Here is a 22,038-nt window from a genome sequence, read left to right as displayed (position 1 = left end):
CTCTTTTTAGAGGATGTGTACTCTACTTTTTAATGTAATAAATTTGGGGAAATATCTTAGGATTAATTTTGCAAGTCTGCCAGAATATAGATTAATGATTCAACCTCTGTTCATTTTTAGTTCAGCAATTAGAATGGTTATTTAGAGAAAAGTTTTATATAGTAATGTTAGAGTTACAATAGAAAGTTAAGGACTTTCATTAACATTAAACAGCATTAAAATATTCTCAGTAAATTATTTATAGATGGGACGGACATTTTTAAAGACATAAAAACCATGCTGGGTCAGACTCAATAGACTGTGTTATGGGAGGTTATTTTTATCAACCCCTAAGGCTAAGTGCTTGCCCCTAACTCAGACTGCTCCAATCAATGCACTTTATTTTCAATTCTGTTTAATTAATAAGCAAGAATCAAATCAGGGACTGGTGATCTTAGACTAATGTCAATGTACCATCAGTGCAAAACTTTTTAAGAAAATATTGGGTTCTTACCAGTTTTTTACAATAGCCAGCAGTTTTGTACAATTAATTTCTTTTACCTAATTTCCCCTAATTTTCCTTTTAGCATTAAGAATTTGTATAGGTCACATTTCTTTTTTTTGCATTTGGCAAATATGTTAATTTTCATGCCCAACTCTGTGCTGCCCTATAATTCCTAAAGCGATATTAATATTCTGAGAACAATGGAAAACTAAAACAAAAATCCAGATTTGTAAAAAAATTATGTTCTGAGATGGCATCCTCAATGAATTAATTTTATAATGCCAACCATCAGCAGTGAGTGTTTTTTTTTATTTTAATTTTTGCTTTTTGCAGCACTGGTTTTAAAATCTAATATTCAGATACTATACATGTGAAATATGTAGCATCCATTATCCTTAGTTGTTTCATACAATCTAAATTTAGAAGAGCTTGTATATGTAGGCTCATATATGTTCACAGATTATGAAACAGCCTTGAAAAGTAAAATACATAAGCATAAATAAATAAAGAACCAGCTTGGCAATGCTGCTGGGAGACATGTGGTTAAAAAAATAGCCATTTGGTTCTATTATCACTTACTGTGTGCTGCACAGCTTTCCAGTTTTTGGTTTAGCTGGCAAAAATGTGTGTTGGGTTAGAAATCAGTGCCTGAAATTATAGTCTTTGCCAAGATGCAATGCATTTAAAGAAACTTTCTCTGAATTAAGAGTCAGATATTACAGTTTTCTGAAAAAGACCTAGACACTTAGGATAACAGTGTGAGTTAATTCTATTTCCCTGGGTGAGGTCTCGCCATGAGGACAAAGTGCACCACTTTGGCTGAGATGCCCTTTCCAATAAATATGGAAATTGTGGCCTCCACTGCTGTGGCCTGGTATGAAATCTCATGGAAAATAGCTTGAACCTACGTGATAGGTTTGAAATTAATTCCTACCCCCTTCCCTAAAGTAACCAAGCTATATTTATAAGATATACCATTATTTCTTGGCAATTGGGAGAGATGAGTAAATGCACGCCTCTTTTGTAGAATGAGACTGTGGTGATAAAAATCTCCTGGTCCATATATCCTTCTTGGAGGATGAGTGGAACAAAGCGGGCTGTGATTTTGTAAGTTAGAGAGTTGCTCCTTGACCCTCTTCCCTGCCATTGTTTCTGCTTTCTCTAATGTCTCTCAGCAGTTTTGTAATGATGGGTTTCATACTAACTCTGTGCTCTCGACCTTGTGAAATCCAGGCAGGACAAAGGCGAAATGTGCCTGCCACTTTCAGATGACTTTTTAAGGAACTGTTAGAGACTCATTCTACTGTAAATGTTCGGGGGAGGCTGGTACTAAGAGCGGGAAGAAATGGGAGATGAGAGAGTGATTTGAAGATCTCCGTAGATAAAGCAGAGACCATCAGTGCGCATTTTCAGTGACCTGCAGGTTTGGCTTCCTCTGGATAGTTCTGGGCTGTGGAGCTTTGGGAGACAGAGGCGACATGCCATTGATTTTTGTTTTTCCTCCTTTAGGGGCCAGTCTTTCAAAGTCTCTTCCTTAACTTTCTGTTAAGAACAGATTGCCTGTTCTCTTTACATTGCATCTCACCAATTGAAAAAGACATAGGATATTAATCCTGCTCTATTCATTTCTAACCAAAAGGAAAGGAACTTTGTAAAGATTTAGTAGATTAATAAAAGCATATGCTTTCACGTGCTGTTTTGAAACCTTGGGACTTTGGTTCTGAATCAATTTCATCTAAATAGCATGTTGGGGTTGGCATGGGCTACAAGACGCGGAACTGTGAACCGAATCCACTGGGCTTTACGCAAGCAATGTGCTCTAGTAACCCCACAGAAAGGGACGGCTTGTCTCCATCAAAGTAGATCTTCTAGTATGTGGCTCTCATTGAGTGCAAAGTCCATTTATCTGCAACCATCCTCTAAACTATCCTGTTTCCTCATTTGTGCAGATCGGAACCCAAGCCTTGGAACGTTGTGACGTGGTCGAGGTCTCAGATAGAGCCAACAGGACTTTGAATCTAAGCTTTTTGTTCCTGGTCCTGTTCTCCCCCAATGTACCATGCAACTTAAACTGATGCCTGCTTAATTTTTTAATAGAAAGTTTGGCTTCGCTTGGTATATTTTCTAAGCAGGAGCATCTCTTCCTAATGATGGTTGTAGCCTAGCATCTTCTCCCACACTTAGCCCTGTTCCTTGCCTCCTTCTAGGGCTCTCTGCTGTCCAGGGCATTGGCATGCTTGTTTCCATGTCTTCTTTGCAGTGGACTTAGGTGAAGTGAGCTGAAATGTTCTGAACGTCCATTGGAAAGTATGATTATTCCCTTTAGATCTGTCGAACGAATAGGAACGCCAAGATATAGAATATAGAGAATATTTGTAATAAGGGCCTCCAATCAAAAATTCATGGGCTTCAGAAGTTTTCGGAGGGGGCCATAAAGACTATTGGGGTGAGAAACCTGTGGCCCTAGGAAGGTTACGGGGTGATGCTCCAATCAAACAGCGAGTTAGGCCAGCATCTGGGTGGAAGCTGGTTGGTCTAGTTTCATCCGGGGTCATCTTCTCCTGAAACAATCAGTAAGCACAGACTTTCTATGCCAAAGCTCACCTTTGAGAAGATTCAGCCCTTTGAAATTGGATGGAATGTTATGCTTAATGTTGCTCGGGGACCCTTTTCTAGTGTGGGCACATGTCACTGTTGCTCATGTGACCCCAGGCCCGTCGTCAGCACTGCTCATCTCGCGTTAACTGTCCTTGGTTCCTCCTGGTCTCAGGAGAGCCTCCGTGCCTGAGCTCCCACACCTCTGGCAGCTTGAGTGTGGGTTATTCTAGGGCTCTCCTTCTAGGAATGGGGCCTTACCTGACGCTGCCAGTCACACCTCTTGCGCTCTGGGCTGTGCCATCGCAGTCAGGCCCAGAGGCGGGGCCCCTGCAGCTCCTCCATCGGCAGATAAATACCTGCTGACCGTTGCGGAGGGCTTGGCCTCCCTGGACTGCTGCCCTGCTCCCTGCATGTTGCCCTGCATCTTCCTGCTCCTTGTTTGCCTCTGCCCCTGGGTAGACGCCGGAGCGAGCGTTGGCTTTGCCTGCTCCATACACCCGCGAATGGAGTGCAGATTCTCCCTTATCTGCCTCATCTCGCTATGAGTAACTGACAAGACCCAGCAAAATCCTGATGCACATCATATTTTACTGATACCGGAAATTTTTAATCGTGGTTTCTTACTGCTCACATGCGGACCTCATAGGAAAAAGAAACTGAATTTATATTTCTACATTTGAATAAATGGAAGATATGCAACACATTTGTCTCTGTCAACAGACCAAAAGAAAAAAAAAAGGGAAAAAAAAGAAATATCATCTATTCATCCTTTTTATATTATATGTTTTCCTAAGTTTCCTTCCAGGGAGCACCAGTAGAATCTAAGTTGTTAATACAATTGCAGCTTTGTTTTTTTATAATGGGCATTTGTTCAAACAAAGAAATGCTTATCAGTGAAAATGATAACCGTGATAAATTGCCTCAGCTTTCTGCTGTTTTCTGGCAGCACTAAATTTCAGTTTTAAGGCTGAAAAAAATGAAGTCGAATGTCTTTTCCAGTGGAGCTTCCATTTCCCACTGATAATTTATAGCGTTTTTCTCTCACACTCCTTCTTGGCCTCTCTTCTCCTTTCATCACTTCACAGGTGCTGACCTCCTCTTTACCCGCCCCCCCTCACCTTTATTTTCTCCAGATTTCAGCCTCTGTGCATTTCTTAACCCTTTGTTGCTTTCTGTCCTCTTATTTCTCATCTTCAGGGCAGTCTCCATAGAAACTTTTCCCTGGGTCTCTGCACATTTATACCCTAAGTGGGTTTTTAGTCCTTGGGAGTATTAATTCTGAAAAGCCAAAGTCCATCACAGTCCAGAGATGTTGTGTGTGCCTATTCCGAATTAGTTAAATTTGAGTGTTTGTTTGTTTTTTCCCAGAGGTGCTGGGATTGAACCCGGGACCTCCTATATGCAAAGCAAGAGCTCAACCAATGAGCTACACCCGCTGGGCTAAGCGGATTTTAAATTTGGGTTTTGGTGCAGCCCTCGTGCACTAGAAAAGAGTGTTTCTTCACGGGTCCCATTGAGAGGCGGGCAGGAGGGGCCGGCAGGAAGCGCGCGTGGCCCTAGGGGGCTCAACCAGCAGGCGGGGAGCGCTCAGGAAGAGCGAGGGAGACCCATGGTGGTGCCTCCGCGTGGTGGGGTGGAGCTGTGAAGATACCCCGGAAGTCGAGGATGGGTTACTGCAAGGCAAATGCAGGAGAAGGGAAAGGGACTGGAGGTGGGGGGCTGTGGGGATGGTGAGCTTATCCTTTGGGAACAGCTGGGGGTTCTGGGTGAGGCGTGTGGGTGGTGTGGGTGGTGTGGGTGCTGGCCGCAGTTGGGGGCGTGGGCTCCAGGGGAGTTGATGCCCCGGGGTGGGAAAGCTGTATGTTAATTAGCCAAGTTCAGGGTCCAGGCAAGTGGCTTAGTGAAACCCAGAGGGCTGGCGAGGCCGCACACAAAAATTTGATAGTTATGACGGAGCTCACGCACAGCTTCTGTGTGGACTTTTTCCCAGCAGGGGTGTTATATTACATTTTGGACTTTATTTTAAATTAGAAAAGAAGATATTTGCAGTATCCTCTGACTCATAGTCCTCGATCCAGATACTCCTAATGTTCCCCTTACATACCAACAGCGATACCCAAAAGATAGACCCTTGCAGCATTGGTGGAGGAATTTCTAATGATTATAAGGCTGACAGAGTTGAATTGAGAATAATAATCATTGGCCAACCCTGGATTTCTCTACCAGTCAATAGAGATGGGCAGTCATCTCCTGTGTGTACTGCTTTTTGACGTGTCCACATACTGCAGCAGATCTTCTCCTCTATACCAACTCTTTAATATACCTTGATAGACTGCATCCCCAGAAATGTACTGTCCTTGTTTGGGGGGCAGCACTGGAGGAGAAGAGTAAAATATATCCTAGGTAGTAAAGCCCCCTCCTCGCTGCAGCATACCCATCAAGCCCAGTAAGTAGAGGAGCAGGTGGAAAGAGCTCATGGGATTGTGCTTTTGCTTGTACTCTTTGTTTGATGGAGTGGAGGCTTAGGATAGAAGATTTAAGCAGCAATAGGAAAAAAGACTGGCCACAGTCACTCAGGGTAGTTCCAAATGAAGGCTCCTAAACATCAGAGAGTGCAGGCCTCCTACAGTATCGGGGAGACCCAGACGGGGTTCAGAAACCACCACCTGGGGCTGCTACCATGCAGGAGAGGAACACATGTTGTTCATTGGTCAGCTCCCCTATGGGGACCTTGCTCCCAGTTCCAGAGTCAATACACAGAAGGACACCAAAAGGAGATCCAGGAAATATACTATTTACAGGAAGCCCTGTAATAGTGAACCGGCACTGCTTTTAACATTTTTGTTATGCAGGTAGTACATGAGCGTATGCTTGTAGTGGATAAGTAAAATTGTATAGACACATTTAGATTCAAAAGTTATAGTCTTTCTTTTTGTTTTCTAATCCTACTTTGATTCCTGGAAGTAAATGCCATTACCTTTTCTGTATCTGTCCTAAATATTTTCTCCGCATGCATACATACACACACATGCACATGCATTCACAAAGACAGAAAATTTGAAATATAGATGGCATTATATTGGTCATATTGTTCTGCCACTTGCCTTTTATTTAATAATATATCTTAGAGATTTTTTCATATTGTTTCATATAAACCACTTTCACTCCTTTTAATATCTGTTATATTCTACTGTATAGACACTCTATATTGGCTTGATTCACATACCAGTTGATCCAATTTGTATGTGAATTCCAATTTGGGATTATTACAAACAGTTCCACAATAAACTTCCTTATATCTCTAAAAATCTGTAAGAAAGACTGTGGGATAGATTACTAGAAGTGAAATTGTTGGATCAATTCATACACGGTTCTTATATTTTGCATTTTGACAGATCCTGCCAAATTTCCTTTAAAATGATTCTGCCCCTTTCTTTTCTTATCAGTCATCTATGAAAATGCCTATTTCCCCATATTTATACCAACACTCCATATTATCAAACTTTAAAACTTCTTCTATTTGCTAGATGGCAGATAACCTGCCATTCCATGATTAATGATTAAATGCCTTTTCACTTATTTATTGACATGTTCCTCTAAAAATCAGTAGTTTTAAGATTCATGTTAAAATTGAAGTGAATTTTTGTTTTGATGCTTGAATGATTAATTCTAAAGTTCATTAAGAATAAATGGGTGAGCTAGTTATAATTTTGTGGAAAAGAAAAACTTAAGATGGTGGGAGAGAGAATGCCTACATTAAAATATATTAAATATGTAATAAACCTCCAGTAAATAGCTTGCCAATTAACAAACAATATAATGGTACAGCCAGCTGTGCTATAAAATGCCTAGTATATGAAGTAACTTAGTATATTATAACTGTGACATCAAAATCAATGAAGAATTAAATTATATTCTAAAATGTTTAATTGTTTAAAATCTGTAAAGCTAGATTAAAACCATAATAAGGTAGTAAAACCCATAATAAAACTAGATGTAAAATAGTAATATTAAAGTATTAGAAAAATTTTAATAGTTATACCATTTTAATATTTGAAATATTAATATTGTAATAAAATCATAAGAAGAAAATATAGCCAAACATATATATGATTTGGGTTTGGAAAAGTATCCTAATTGAGAGAATAAAGAAATAAATGCTAAAGTAAAAGATATGCTAGTATACTAAATTTAAATATTTTTGAATGGTTAAAAAATCTGTCAGATCCAAAATCAGATGGCCATGAAAACTGGGGGAAATATTTGCAACAAATAACAGACGTAGGGTTAATATGTCAACACTTAAGGGCTTTTTTAAGTCTGAAGAAAAAGGCTAGCACTTCAACAGAAAATGAGCAAAGTGCATGAATAAATAAAATGTAAATCCTTTCCTACTAGGCCTGCTCCTAGAAGAGCAAACAACTCATGGAAATTGGGTGTTTCTAAGTAAGTTGACAGAAGAGCACTTCTTTTGTGTAAAGATACTGCTATTTGTCTTGATTGCATTAGAAAACAGTTTTGTTTTAAAGAATATAATATTAGAAGGAAAATTTGTTTACAATTTAATAACTTACAAGATCTATTAAGAAAAACAGCTTCAAAAGTGCTTTCTTGACAGCAAAATATCATCAGAGATGCAGCATTATAATCAGTTTGATGAAACTGTTTATGTAGTTGCCCAAATTTTAGCCCCAAAAAGAGGCAAAAAAATAAAAGTTTGCTTATGTTTAGCAAACTGGTAAGATATTGTGTACCTTATTCAATGTACTTTTTTCTTATATAACTTATAGCCTGGAAGTGGTTTTATTTGTCCTGAAATACATTAGCAGGGAGAACTTCCTGCAAAAAAAGGTCTTTCAGCTTTATGCTCTCCTCCCATGGTGAGGGGAGGCAGGGTGCAAACCAGAGGAAGCACATGCACACCTGACTCAGTTTCCCTGGTTTCCAGCAGCCCTTATAAGGAGCAGAGGAGGCAAGTACATCTTGGTGCAAGCTGGAGGAGCTGCAGTCTTGCCTCCTCACACCGCAGCACAGGAAGTAAGCACTCCAAAGAGAACCCTGGCGGTGCTGTGCCAGGGGCATGCAGAATCTGCCCTCTCCTTCCAGTGCTGTGGCCAAGGGTGAACTTGGCCCTGACTCACAACAGGGTTTCCTGCCCTGGGAGGGAGCTTTATGCCGCCAGCATCTGTGATCCACCGATTCAAATTCTAGCAATCCACCCTGAGAAATAAATACATCCCAAGATTTATCTAAAAGGATATGCACTGCAGCATTATTAAAAATGGCAAAAATGTAGAAACTTGAATATCCTAAGATAGAATAATGTTTAAGTAAATCATGGCACATTCCTAAGGTAGGATATTAGTGCAGCCATTAGAGAGTCATGTTAAAGCCCATTTAATAAAATGGAAAAACATATTAAAGTGAATAAAGGATACAAAATTGTATTTATATTATGAGTCTGTTTTATAAAAAGAAGAAAGAATGCATGCATAGGAAAAGACTAGAGTGAAATACCCCCAAATTTGTAGTCCAGTAGTTTATAGCTGACTGGTATTATGTAGAGTCACATTTTTATACATTTCCTTTCCCCCCGAAATATACCACTATGAACAAATAGTTTATCAGGAGTTTGTGTGTTATAGACATACACACTCATATACCACACTGAGGTCCATAGGAGTTAATCCTTTACTTCATATGTTTCTTTGTAGAGAAAACACTTCATATGTGTTTCTTTGCAGTAACTTCCACTTTTACATTAAATACAAAAATCTGTGTGGGGACTATGTATTAATAGCAATCAGCTTTCACTGAGCGAGTGGTTTTAATTGAATGTTTAGAATGATAGGGCTTCGTCATTTTATTGTTGTCCTCTTCTACCTGGAAATGCTCCGTTCTCACCAGTGTTGAAAATAGCATTTAAAAACTACGAGGCAAAAATGTCTGGTAAATAAAGACGTCTGGGAAATCAAAGACGAGGGCTCACCCAAGGGAGAACAGTTATTCATCTGACAAAACTGCTGTTGCCCATCCTTAATTTTCTCACATATGTTGTCTAATTTCTGCCTTTAAAACACTATTTATAAAAGGTGCCTGTGTGCGGCTTCTTTGAAAGATAGCAGTTCACACAGACACAGACATACACTAACACTCTCCAAAATCCTGACTCAGATAAACATAAAGCATCTGTGGGAAAATGGTGAGACTCGGGGCTGGTTCCAATATAGTACCACAAGCTTCAAGGAGTATTTGTCAAATGTGGTCTGATGTTAGAATAAATTGAGAAGATATCAGGAATAGGAATATAGGAGGTTTAGAAAAACTCAACTACTAACCCTCACATGAGGTGAACAGGGACAGGAGGGGAGGCAGGCAAATGAAAAAAAGGGCACCCCCTGGAGGCTTGCTTCTTTCTAATAGTCACTTCTCTTGTATCTTAGTTAGAATTCCCTATAAGCAAGTCTTAAGAATTCCCTGTGAGAAATCCTTAGGTAAGAATTTCCTCTAAGAAATTCTTAAGCTTACTCTAAAATGGAAGGTTAGAATCCCTCAAACCAAGACAGACTAGTTGTCAAGTCAAAAATAGGCGACAAAGAGCAATTTCTGCAATGAAACCCCATAGCATTAAACAAGCTCAACTCGAGAGATGTATAATTGGTACAACCAAAATGGAAGGCAATTAGGTAATAACTAAATTAAAATTGTAGAGTTTCACTTCTGATGAAATGGAGTAATTGTCTTTTCTCTATTCCTACAGCTAAGCACTAAACACCCCGGGCAGTTGATATAAAACAAACATAAGAAGAGTACTAGGTGAAGAAGGCTGACCAGCTTGGGACCTCATGACCAGAGGCACAACACAGTGGTGAGTTCCCTGGCTTTCTCCTTGCTGGGTACATTCCAGACTCGATGCTGAAGAAGTCAACCACCTTGAAATGCCAAAATATCCCCTATAAAGCCTGCGCTCCCTAGCCAGAGGACTAGGATAGCGGGACAGAACGCTTTTAGACAGCAACTACTCTCCAAACACCTCAGGAAAAACTGTAACCCTGCCCCTAGGTGGATGGGAGCCTAGAGTCCACCCTCAAGAGACGTTGTAGTGGCTCTCCACCCCCCTGGGGTAGGGTTAGAGAAGGCCACAGTGTTTCAGAGGAGGCCTGGAGGAGACCCAGGACTTGTCCCACTGCCTAGCAATAAGGAGGCATGCCCACAGCAGTGTCTGGGGAGACCCCATAGACTACCAGAGCCCCCGGCTCGCAGCAGCAGTGAGGAGCCCCCTACCTGGGTTTCCGTGAAAGCCAAGTGGGGAAAACCTGGGCTTCTACCTCCATTCCCCTGGCAGAGAAAGCCAGCTAGAACAAAAGGTTTAAAGATAACCAGAGTCTCTGCACGTAATGCAAGAACGATCTAAAAAGCCAAACATGTTACTACATATGACCAACAACTGCATTTCCGGGTCTTTATCGCAGAGAAATGAAGTTTTGTGTTCATCTGAAAACCTGTACAGGAATGTTTCTAGAGTCTTTAGTCGTAACAACCCCAAACTGGTAACAACCCGGATGTCCTTCAGGTGAATGGTCAACAAAACCGGTGTGCCGGGCCATTGCCCGGAAATTGAGGGAATGAGTGTCGATGCACACAGCCAAGCTGGATGGCTCTCCAGAGCATTATGCTGCATTAAAAAAAGCCAGTCCCCCAAGATTGCAGTACTGTATGAGTCCCTTCATATAACACTCTTGAAATGACAGAATTACAGAAATGGAGAACAGATTGATGCTTGCCAGGGCTTGAGAAGGGCATGGGGGAGGCAGTAGGTGGGCGTGGCTCTAAAAGGATAATATGAGGGGTTCTCGTGCTTATGGAAACGTGTCTTGATTATATCAGTGTCGATAACCTGGATGTGATATTGTACTATGATTTCGCAAGATGTGATCATTGGAGAAAACTGGAAATCAGAATTTTATCCAACACTTTCCTTTAAGGGAATTTATCTTAAGAATAAAATGGGAAAAGTACCCAAGGAATCATGAATAAGCATAAAAAGCAGAACTCAAAACCCAACATGGGGTGATTGGTTGAACCGATTATGGTCCATATGGAATGCCTCGCAGCCGAGGTACTGAGGAAGAGCTACTATTGCTTATGTGGGAGGTTGTGTGAGTAATTTAATGAGTAAAATGGCAGGTAGTTCCTAAATGGCTTTTATACAGACACACAGTGTCATACTCACACTCACACATACACACACCATCACATTTTTAAATGCATCTTTATCTGAAGAGTTTGAAAGGCTAGTCCTTAAAATAGCAGACTTTTTCTGTTTTTGTTGTTACTTACTTTCTTCTGTTTTACCTTGGTACTTAAAAAAAAAAGGGAGCTATGTCTTTAAAAGCTTAAGAAAATAATAAAACTAAATTAAACAAACAAAAAAACCCTTAAAAGCATATTCTGTGTGTTTCTTCTAGTTACTTCTTGTTTCTAGCGCTAAAAAGGTTTTTTTGGTTGTTGTTAAAATGGGAGGAAAGGAGGAAGGGAAAAGAGAGAAATGTGAACGTGGCATATACTTGTTAAGTTTTTAACTGGATTAAATGAGAACATGGGAAGAAGAATGAGATATAAAACTTATTCCTACCAAGAGTTTCAAATTCTTACAAATGAGCAGAACTGTTTGTAGGTTATCCTTCAATTAATTTATTTTTCGTTTATAGATTGAATGGTAGCAATATAATTCTAAGTATCTCCTAGTTAATTGAAAGAACTTTAAAAATATTGTGTATAGTAGCTCAAGTCATGCTTCCCATATATGAGGTCCTAGTTTTGACTTCCACTACCTCCTAAAAACAAACAGATGTAAAAACCACCTCTCACTGGGGAGCAGATGTAGTTCAGTGGTTGAGCGCCTGCTTCCCCTGCAAGGTCCAGGGTTCAATCCCTGGTATGACCTAAGACAATAAAAATAATAATTAAAAAAAAAATCTTGTGTTCAGTTATGTTTTCCACATGGCAGCTTCCTGCATCATGGTTTCGATATATCACAGTTGGCACAAGAAATTACATGGGAATTTGAGGGGAATTTTGCCACAGAACCCTTCTGTGATCCAAAACTTCTTAAAAAATGAAGCCTAATATATTGCCAAATTCAATTAGTAGGAAAATGAAATAGTATTGACAGGTTTAAAGATTAGAAATAAAATACATAAAAATTTAGAAAAACTAAAAGTAAAAAATAAATTGGTGTATTAAAAAATGAAAAATATCATAAAACTTTGTTTTTGATGTTTTGCCTTTCATCACAGTAATAGATGTTGTCCTGCATATACAGTGGCAAGGCAATCTCGTCCATTCCTTCCTCAGTGTCTACATCCTTTTTTTAAATTATTATTTTATTTTTTTAATTTTTAATTTTGTTTCTAAAAACTTTTAGATCACAGTACAGTCACATATATAATATAGGGAACTTCCATATACCCAACATCAAACCCTTTTCCCACTTCCCCAGCAATGGTCTTTTTACATGTAGATGTTATATTTGCTACAGCTGATGTACAGATATTCAAATATAGCTACAAACCATGGTTCCATTATGGCTTACATTGTGGTTTATATATTAGACTGTACACTTTTCTAAATTTTCAGTTACATTATGGTTTACATTATGGTTTATATTTTAGACTCTACTCTTTTATGAATTTTTGGTGAAATTTAACATGGCTTATATCCATCGTTGCACCAACTTGTGGAACACTTCCATTGCCCCCCAGTTTCCCCCACTTCCATCCGTTCTCTTCTTCTCCCTCCCTCCCCTCCACTGTGACAACCAAGCTTCACTGCTTGAAAGACAAGATTCATAGGTACTGAGGGCTTGACACTGTGGTCTGTCCTCCCCCATTGGGAGCATCTGGACAGGCTTCTAGGGAGTGTGTGAGTGTTCATCTTGTCATAGTGTGTTATATCAGTGGGTGGAGACACATGCAATGACTGGGAAAGTGTCGTACCCTCATCCTGGAGTGGCCTGCTGTTCTCAAACAGAGGAGAGAGTGTCTCCCAAGAGCATGGGTGACTCCCTATGGGGCCAAAAATTTTTCCTTGGATTTTTGAGATTGCAGGAGTGCCAAACCCCTAATCCCTGCGATATGGAATGAATAACTCTACTCCAAATGTAAAGATAGTTTTATACTTACTTAGGCCCAGGGATGGTTCCAAGTTTTGTGGAGTTGTAAAGCCATATAACTTGGGAGGTTATTGAAGATGGTAGTGATGGTAGCACAACACCCTGAACTTAATTAACAGCACTGGAATAAATATCTGAATGTGATTAAAAAGGGAAATAGATTTTAAATATGGTAAGAGAATAAAAGTTTTTTTAAAAATCCATGGAACTACACTACACAGTGAACCTTAAGTTAAACCACAGACTGTATTTAATAAAACAATTATTAAAAAGTGCTTTCTTCAATTTTAACACATGCTCGCCACCAATGCATGTTGTTGTTGTTGGGATGGTATGTGGGAAGCCTGCATTTCATGCAAGATTATTCTGCAAACCCACAACTTCTGTAATATAGAAAAAAACAAGAGCAAAATCTGTGAAGGAAAAAGTTAATTACTAGTCCTTGTAATGGCCCTGGCACCTGAGTTTCCTTTGCATCATGTTAAATCTGCCTATTTAGACGTGTAAGATTTATTTTCATATTCCCTCACGTCCCCTTTTTGGGGGGTTATTATTGTAGAACGTTACTAAGTTATGAAGGCACCTACTTACAGCTCACAAAATTTAAAACTGTGTTATGGAAACACATTCATGAAAACACAAAAAAAAGAATATGTGTTTCAGCCTTACTGCTGAAGGCTCACTCAGCTTGCTGATGCTCTAAGTCCCTGTCTTAGAACAGTTAGAATTATTGATTCCTCTTATTTTCCAGAAAGTTAAATTATCCATTCATTCAAAACACTTTGCATTTGAGTAAGATATTATTTATTTACTTGCTCTGTAAATAGCTTTCCCCTGCCACCAGCCTTGCTTCCATATTCCATAATGTGGCTCTAAAATATATTCAGACTTTTTACCAGGGCTTCTTACACTTTCATGTATGTGCAGGTCTCCTAGGGGTCTTGTAACAAGGCAGGGTATTATCTAGTAAATTGGTGGGGGTGGGCTTTGATTTTGGATATTTAGTAAGCTCCCAGGTGATGTGGTTATTGCTGCTCCAGGGACCACACTTTGAAGCAGAGGTCATGCACCCTACTAATCTGTACCTAACACATCCTCATCAGAAGTGTAGAGGCCCCAAGTTCACCCACTGTGATGGTTTTAAGTTCTTTTGTGAATCCCAGAAAAGATACTGTTCTTAAACTTATCTCTACCGGAGGGTGCCGGGCTCTTTGATGTGCATTAAGGGCACAGGGTGCCAGGTTCTTTGATTTGCATTAAGGGACCCTTTGATTAGATCACCTGATTAGATTGCTTTGGTGAGGCATGATATAGGTTGTGTCTCCACTCTTTTGCTGGAGTCTCATATAAACTGAGAACCAGAAGGGGAAACACATCGAGAAAGGAAACTGCCATTTTGACCTGCCATGTGAGAGAGACAACTGGAGCGACCAGCCGCCATCTTGCCTTGTCACCTGGCAGGAGCTGCAGGATCTGCCCGCAGCCAACCTTTATGAGAAAGCATCTCTGATGATGCCTTGATTTGGACATTTTCACAGCCTCGGAACTGTGAGCTTTTACCCCAAATAAACTTCCTATTATAAAAGTCAACCCATTTCTGGTATTTTGCATTGGCAGCCTTGGCAGACTAAGACACCCACTTAAAGGAATCAGTTCAAGGATTTTAGTATATGTACAGAGTTGTGCAACCATTATCATAATGTAGTTTTGGAATATTTGCATTGTCCCAACATTAAATACTTCATATTGATTAGCAAGCTGAGTCATTTTTAGCTAACAAACCTGATGGATTTCTCCATCCATCCATTTTGACTATAATTAATATGATTAAATTTTGGGCAGTTGGAATAGCAAACAGATTTAATTAAGTTAAATATATTATCATTTTCAGCTAGTATACATCATCATCATGCAAGGGTATTTATTAAGTACATTCACTATCACTCAGAAGGATTTATTAAGAAATGTAAAGCTTAAAATTTATTTGCCAGTATGCATTAAATAAGCTTTGTTGTTGATATTGATGAGTAAAAGAGATAGATGATAGGAAATGAAATTTATTGTGTTTGGGGGAAAAGAACTGGGTTATCGTGAAAAGCATGGATTATAATGCTACTGGTTTATTTTGGGAATCATGTGATAAAAGTCTTGGAGAGAGGAATACCCCGGAAAATTTATGAGAAATTAATTGGTTACCAGATTTATTTTTTGATACAACTTTGCCCGAGGGGGAAATAATTAATTTTTAAATCCTTAATTTCAGGAATCCTTGGGTAACAAATTTTCCAGGAACCATAACATGTGATTTGTCTTTACCGTTTTGGAAAATACTCAAAATTCTTTTCCTAAGCTGGTAGCAAAACTCTCTGTCCTTTGTAACTGATGACAGGTGGGATAACAACCAAGATGTTCCTGTTCTTTTAGAATTGTTTGTCAATGAAAATCTAATACCATGGCAGATATTTCTCAATTATAGAGCCCATCAAGGAAAGCTCTTTCTCTCAAGCATGGTGCTTCCAAACTGGTAATTCGAGGAATATGAGAGCAATCCACACAAGATACATCTGTGGTTGTCACTAACATTTTCTACTGGTCTCTGAGCACTAGTCTGTCTGCCCTGCCTAGCTGCAGTGCACACCCCCTTGTTCAAAATAAGGCTGGCTGGAACATCAGTCTCTTCCCTCTGCTTCCCAGAGGTCAGCTTTCGGGGTGGATATATTGACAGTGTTTTCCTTCGGCTTCCCTCCCTATGGCCACCCACTGCCCACTCTTCCCTCAAAACAAATGACCAAGGGCTCTTTACTAATACATTAATAACATTCCCATGGAAGACAGCCATTGATAACAATGGTTTGGACATATGAATGACCGAAAAAAGGCACAATTGCCAAAAAGGAAGGAAAAAAAAGGTATCCTTTCTGAATCCGATATCAGAAGCTCTGAGAGCATTTAGGGAATCTGTGTTGAGGAGGCCAGGCATTAGTGGGCTGGAGAGCAGTGCAGTACTCCTGGAGCTCACTAAGAAAAGCAAGGTACCATGCTGGGGGCAAACTCAGGCCTCTGGGAAAGCTGCCGACTGCGAGGTCTACTTGTTCTGCAAACTGTACAAGTAACTGGTTGTTAAGTCACATTCTGTGGTGGCTGGCACCATGGCACAAAGCAGCTCTGCAGGAGAAGCTTTGCTAGAATGCATGCGACATGAAGATTTAAGATTGGCTAGGCCCTGTTGAGATAACCTAAATTTCATGCTGCAGCATTGTTTTTCCCGGGTGGCCAAAAACGCTGACTTTAGATATTTAAAATGTCAGAAACGTATATTCTTAATAAGGCTGGAGAGCCAGCTGTACTTGAGGGAGTGCCACAGGTCTTCATCATGATTTAAGCAGCCCATTGAGACTGCCTGGGTCGTGACTTGATTTCTCTGGTTACAAATAAATGTGCAATGACTGATGCTTTCTGACATCTGGACAGGGCTGAACCAGATGTGCAACGACTGAGTCATGCTTGCAAGTTCCTTGCTTCAGATTCTTCAGTATATATTTAGCATTTAACATTTTATCATTTAGACCGAGGGATTACTCTTCTAAGGATTGGGATTCTGATGTCTGATGGATGGATCTTTGGGTACATGTGCAGGTTTGGGTGAACAGAGCTGGCTTAAAGAATATCACCATGACACCTCTGTCAGCTCAGGTCTCCATGTGCAGCACTGGAGCTATTGGCAAAATACAAATTGATTACAACCCCCTCAAGTCGGGATGGGGCCGACAGCAACAATAGCATTTTCCTTTGCTGCTCTCTCTGTTGAATATCTTGCACAGCGTAACAGCAAGCTTATAATACCCACCTAGCTTAGAATCACCTGAATTTGGCAGTTCAGAGTCAGTGGAAGTTTATACTGAGTAATATTTTTTATAGGACGATTTACTGGAAATTAGTGATTATTTTTAAGATCTAAATTTAAAAGTTGTTGTTGCGCTTCACAAGAATTTTCCTGGTTTGGTAAAACATAAAAGAAGCTCAAGTGAAAAAACAACAACAGAAACATGGGAAATGTTTTGCCAACTTGAAAGCAAATACTCAAAAGGACTTTAAACTCTATTTTATGTAATTTTGTAACTCTCTCTTTGTGAGGTACCACCAACCTTATGTGTATGAGTAACTAATGCTGTAATGAGACCCCAACATTGTGACATGGAAGAGGTTGAAGTAAGTAAAAATGAAGTGTTCATTTAGCACGTGAATTAACCCTGTTACCTAAGTGTGGTAGTTTGAGTCTTTTGAGGATCCCAGAAAATTGTGTGCTTAAGTTGGTCCTTTCCTGTGGGTGTGGGACCCTTTGATTGGGATGGATTCTGTTGAGGGCCATTTGATCGGATTGCGCCAGTGAGGCATGGCCCAGGGTGGGTCTTGGTCTCTTGCTGGAGTCCTTTCTATATGGAGAGAGGAGGCTGCAGAAACAGAAAGAAACACCTAGAAGATGAGAGAGGAGGCCCCCAGAGCCAAAAATTGTAATCAGTGGACCACAGATGAGCGGGGGTCACTGAAGCCAGAAGCTGAAAGCAACGAGGCCTAGAGGAGAGGGGAGAGACAAGTGTGTGCCACCAAGTGCCTGATGGCCCACGGCTGCAGCTCAGGGAGAAAGCATCCTCATGATGCCTTGACTTGGACATTTTCATGGCTTCAGAAGCGGATGCGTTAACTGGTTCATTAACTCACATACCATTTCTGGTATATTGCCTTGACAGCCTTTAGCAAACTAAAGCCCTAAGCATAAGGAAATACACACTTTTCTTAGCAGAAAATAAGTTTTTTCCCCCACCCCCTTAATAAATGTTGAACAAATATTCTTAAAATATCAGTTTGAATAGATACCAAACATTTAGCCTTTCTGGGGCACTCAAATGATACACTCTCAGTCTGTCAATTCGCATGTTTGTATGTGTGTGTGCTTGAGAGATGGATAGACAGACAAACAGATCTGTCCAGCATGCAAGTACAAGCATGCCCAGTTGAATACACAGCAAAAGAAAAGTATTCAAGTGCCTATAGTTAGATGGGTCGTGGTTTGGAATAGCTAGACTCTGTTCACCTGCAAGATATCATAGAAACATTACATAAATACCAAGAGCACTCTGACTTTAACTTGGAGAATTACGTGCGTCCTGTCCTGATGCCAGGGCAGATGGTTAGTAACAGGGGCTAAGAAGGGTCATTTTGCAGTTCCCAGCATTTGGAACTCTGCTACGTAAATTTGAAATGGATCAAAGTGAAACAGTAGGAGTTTTATCTACTTGTGAGGGTGCAAAATTTCAAAACTAGGGTGCTAATGTCAAGTTATATTCTGAGAAAACAATCCTATTAGTAAATGTTTGGAATCTGAGACTGATTTATCTAGCTCTTGTCTGGATGAACAGGGCCTGGGAAAACTTCTTAGATAAATTCTTTTTTTTTTTTTTTTAAAGATTTATTTATTTATTTCTCCCCCCTTTCCCCACCCACCCCGGTTGTCTGTTCTCTGTGTCTATTTGCTGCATGTTCTTCTTTGTCCACTTCTGTTGTTGTCAGCGGCACGGGAATCTCTATTTCTTTTTGTTGCGTCATCTTGTTGTGTCAGCTCTCCGTGTGTGCGGCGCCATTCCTGGGCAGGCTGCACTTTCTTTTGCACTGGGCGGCTCTCCTTATGGGGCGCACTCCTTGCGCATGGGGCTCCCCTATGCAGGGGACACCCCTACGTGGCATGGCACTCCTTGCGCGCATCAGCACTGCACATGGGCCAGCTCCACACGGGTCAAGGAGGCCCGGGGTTTAAACCGCAGACCTCCCATGTGGTAGGCGGATGCCCTGACACTGGGCCAAGTCTGCTTTAAAAAATTATTAGGTAATCTACTAAGAGTGTAGTGGATTAAATAGCTTCCTTACATAGTTGATAGAGATTTGTAATATTTTTGTTCATGTACCTTACATAAATTCTTATGCAATAAACAATGTAATATATATCACTTTTCATTGCACTTAGAACATGTGTACAAGCTTTTTTGTGCATCCATAAGAGGATTAAAACAAAATAACTCTGGCATGATTTATGTTACAAATAAGAAAAAGAACTTGTTTTTCACTTGCATGTGTGAAGTTACATGGGGAAAATAATCAGATGCTACAGGTGTCATCCTTTATAATTGCTTTGCCTTTCAGATTTGAGTCTTAGACTTTCTTTTTCTTTATTAGAGAAGTTATGGGTTTATAGAACAATCATGCATAGAATACCACCCTATTATTTAACACCTTTCATTGGTGTGGAATATTTGTTACAACTGATGAACGCACATTATTATAATTGTACATTAGCTTAGGGTTCACCTTTTGTTGAATCTTAAACTTTTGCTTCATCTATGGGTTTGTTGTCATTCGATAAGAGGAAGCAGCAACAGAATGGTAGTAATGCTACTTGAAGAAAGTTCCAGTTGAAGGTCTATGATAATATAACTCAGAGCTACTCAAGATAACTGAAATATGAAAAGTTTACAAAAAATATAAATAAAGCGTGAGTGACTCATTATGTTCCAATCTGTAGTTGGAGAAAGTTTATGAAAATAATAAGGAAATTTTAAGCTATCAAACCAGACAGTTATACATGAGTTATTCAAGGTATATACAAGCATAATGAATCTCTTACGCAGGGCTGAAAGACAAGACAGGAAACTTCATCCACAAATATGCACAAGCTAGAGAAGTTTAAAAAAGTAATGAATGGCGATTTGTTGGCTTGCTGACCATGTATGAAGAGAGTATCTGGAAATGTTCAAGCTGGTGGCATTAAAGAAGCAGAGCCTGGGGAAAATGCCAGATAAAACATTGGTATATAATAAACAGGGAAGCCTACTCGGTGACAAGCACTCTGCTAGGGTTTTATACACATTGTAATTGAAGAAGAATGAAGAGCCTGGCGAATAGTAGAGTAGTTGGCAGAGATTAGAAGAGGTGGTGTGAGCAGGGTGGGACTTCAAACCATGAAAGGAGGTGGATGATGACCCTGGCGTTAGAGAAAAGGCCCAGGAATGAGGAGTAACACAGAGGCCAGCCCTGGAGCCCTGGCAGGGGCGAAGCAGAAGGCCATGCCACCTCTTCCCTCAGCGACAGCTAAAGGCAGCTGGGTCTTGTTCAGAGCACATTTGTCATAGAGCAGCCTTTCAGTTAGTCTATGGGATGGGAAGAAAGGGACATACCCAGAAAGCCATCCGGCATCAGCCATGTATCTCTCTGTCTGCCTATTTATCACCTAACATCTGTCTACCTATGCCTGCACCCACTGCTCTAATTCAAGAAGGCAAGTTCTCCGCTAACTCCTTAGCCATGGGGCCTTTTGGTCTTGTGCCATGCTCATCTGGGACTGCACCTGTACCTTCTGTAGACCAAGACAGCAGCTGATGTTTATAAGGATGACCCTGAGTCACCAGGGCAACTTTAAGCTGCATAATACTTATTACACTCCCGTTAAGAAGGTAGATAAAGAAAACACAGTCTTGAAAGTTTTTCTTTTCCTTTTTAGATTGGTTTTGCCTTGGTGACTCCTTGAGGGAAGAGATCATCTCTTACTCATCTTTGCATCCTTCAACCCCTCGCACCACGCTTCTTACATAGTAGCACTCAACAAATTTGGTGACACTAGCAGCATAGAAATAATTTAATTTTTTTTTAAACAAGGTCCTACAGTTTAAAATCCAGCATTGTTTTTATCAGAGAACTCAACTAGGAATCATACATCATCTGCCCATCCTCCTCCTCATTCCCATCTCTGAAAACATGGTATTTTCACCTATTGAATTAAGGATTCCATCTCGAAAGTGTCTTCAGTCACGAAGAAGATGTGCTTCTAAGACAGGTTTCAGGAACGAATGAGAGCCCTAGACCTCCCACAAGGCCCGGCAGGCCTGGACACACATCACTAAGAGGGACCAGACTTTTCTCCAGGAGAATCGATGTCATGTGGCCAAAGAGAAGGGGGGTCTCGAGTCTATGGACTGGGATTTCAGGGCTCAAACAGACCCTAACTCATGAGGTAACCTCCTCGAGCCTCAGTGTTCATAGTTCCAGAATGAGTAGTGATGTCTGCTGATGGAGTTTTAAGTCAGATCATATGAAATAAGTGTCTGGCACGTTGAGGGGCATCAAAGCACTATTTCCACACAGGCCAGGGTTGCCTGTGGCCAGAGGATGCATCAACTGTGATGGGTAAAAATAAGGACAGTTTGAGGGAATGTTTTCCCAGTGTATTTACAAATACACAGTGATACCCAAGATACTTAGGGTACCTTGATGGCTCCCAGGTAAAGGACAAATGGAAAGCCTTATTTATGAAGAAGGAAACTCTTTGTGTAATAAGGGCAGCCTTTATGCTCTTGGCCCAGTTAGCCCAAAACTGCGCCTCCATTATCCCCGTCACAAACGCTCCCACCTTCCTGACGGGTTCTCCGGCCTCTATCGTGTTTGGCCCACTCACCAACACGCCGGTACCTCCATTTAAGTCCATCCACTGAAGGCCCTAGTACCACGCTTAAGTGGGTCAATGACGTTCCCTCTCTGGTAGAAACATTTTGCTTGCCACAGAGGTATCCTCGGTGATGAAGCAGTAACAGCGTTCCTTACAGGTCCTTGTCACTGCTGCTTGAGAGCTGCTGTTAAACTGCACCTGGGGTCCCCCTCCCCCAAAGTGGTTTCACATTATACAGTACGCTTCAAAGAGGCCTCAGCATTCTCCTACAATTTTATGCATAGCACATCG

At 40.5% G+C, this 22,038-nt stretch overlaps 1 protein-coding gene across 1 annotated transcript in view; it reads left to right on the top strand.

The window, feature by feature from the left end:
- The window catches only part of ENOX1 (ecto-NOX disulfide-thiol exchanger 1), a 564,686-nt gene that overhangs the window by 157,495 nt on the left and 385,153 nt on the right, over positions 1–22,038 (top strand). The window contains exon 3 of the mRNA XM_058276646.2: positions 9,843–9,950. The gene's annotated coding sequence lies outside the window, so the exon portion shown is untranslated. The remainder of the gene's footprint in view (positions 1–9,842; positions 9,951–22,038) is intronic.

Source organism: Dasypus novemcinctus, chromosome 15 (genome assembly GCF_030445035.2).
Source record: "Dasypus novemcinctus isolate mDasNov1 chromosome 15, mDasNov1.1.hap2, whole genome shotgun sequence".
NCBI lineage: Eukaryota > Metazoa > Chordata > Mammalia > Cingulata > Dasypodidae > Dasypus > Dasypus novemcinctus.
Note: the sequence above shows the minus strand (reverse complement) of the source record. Positions and strands in the feature narration are given on the sequence as shown.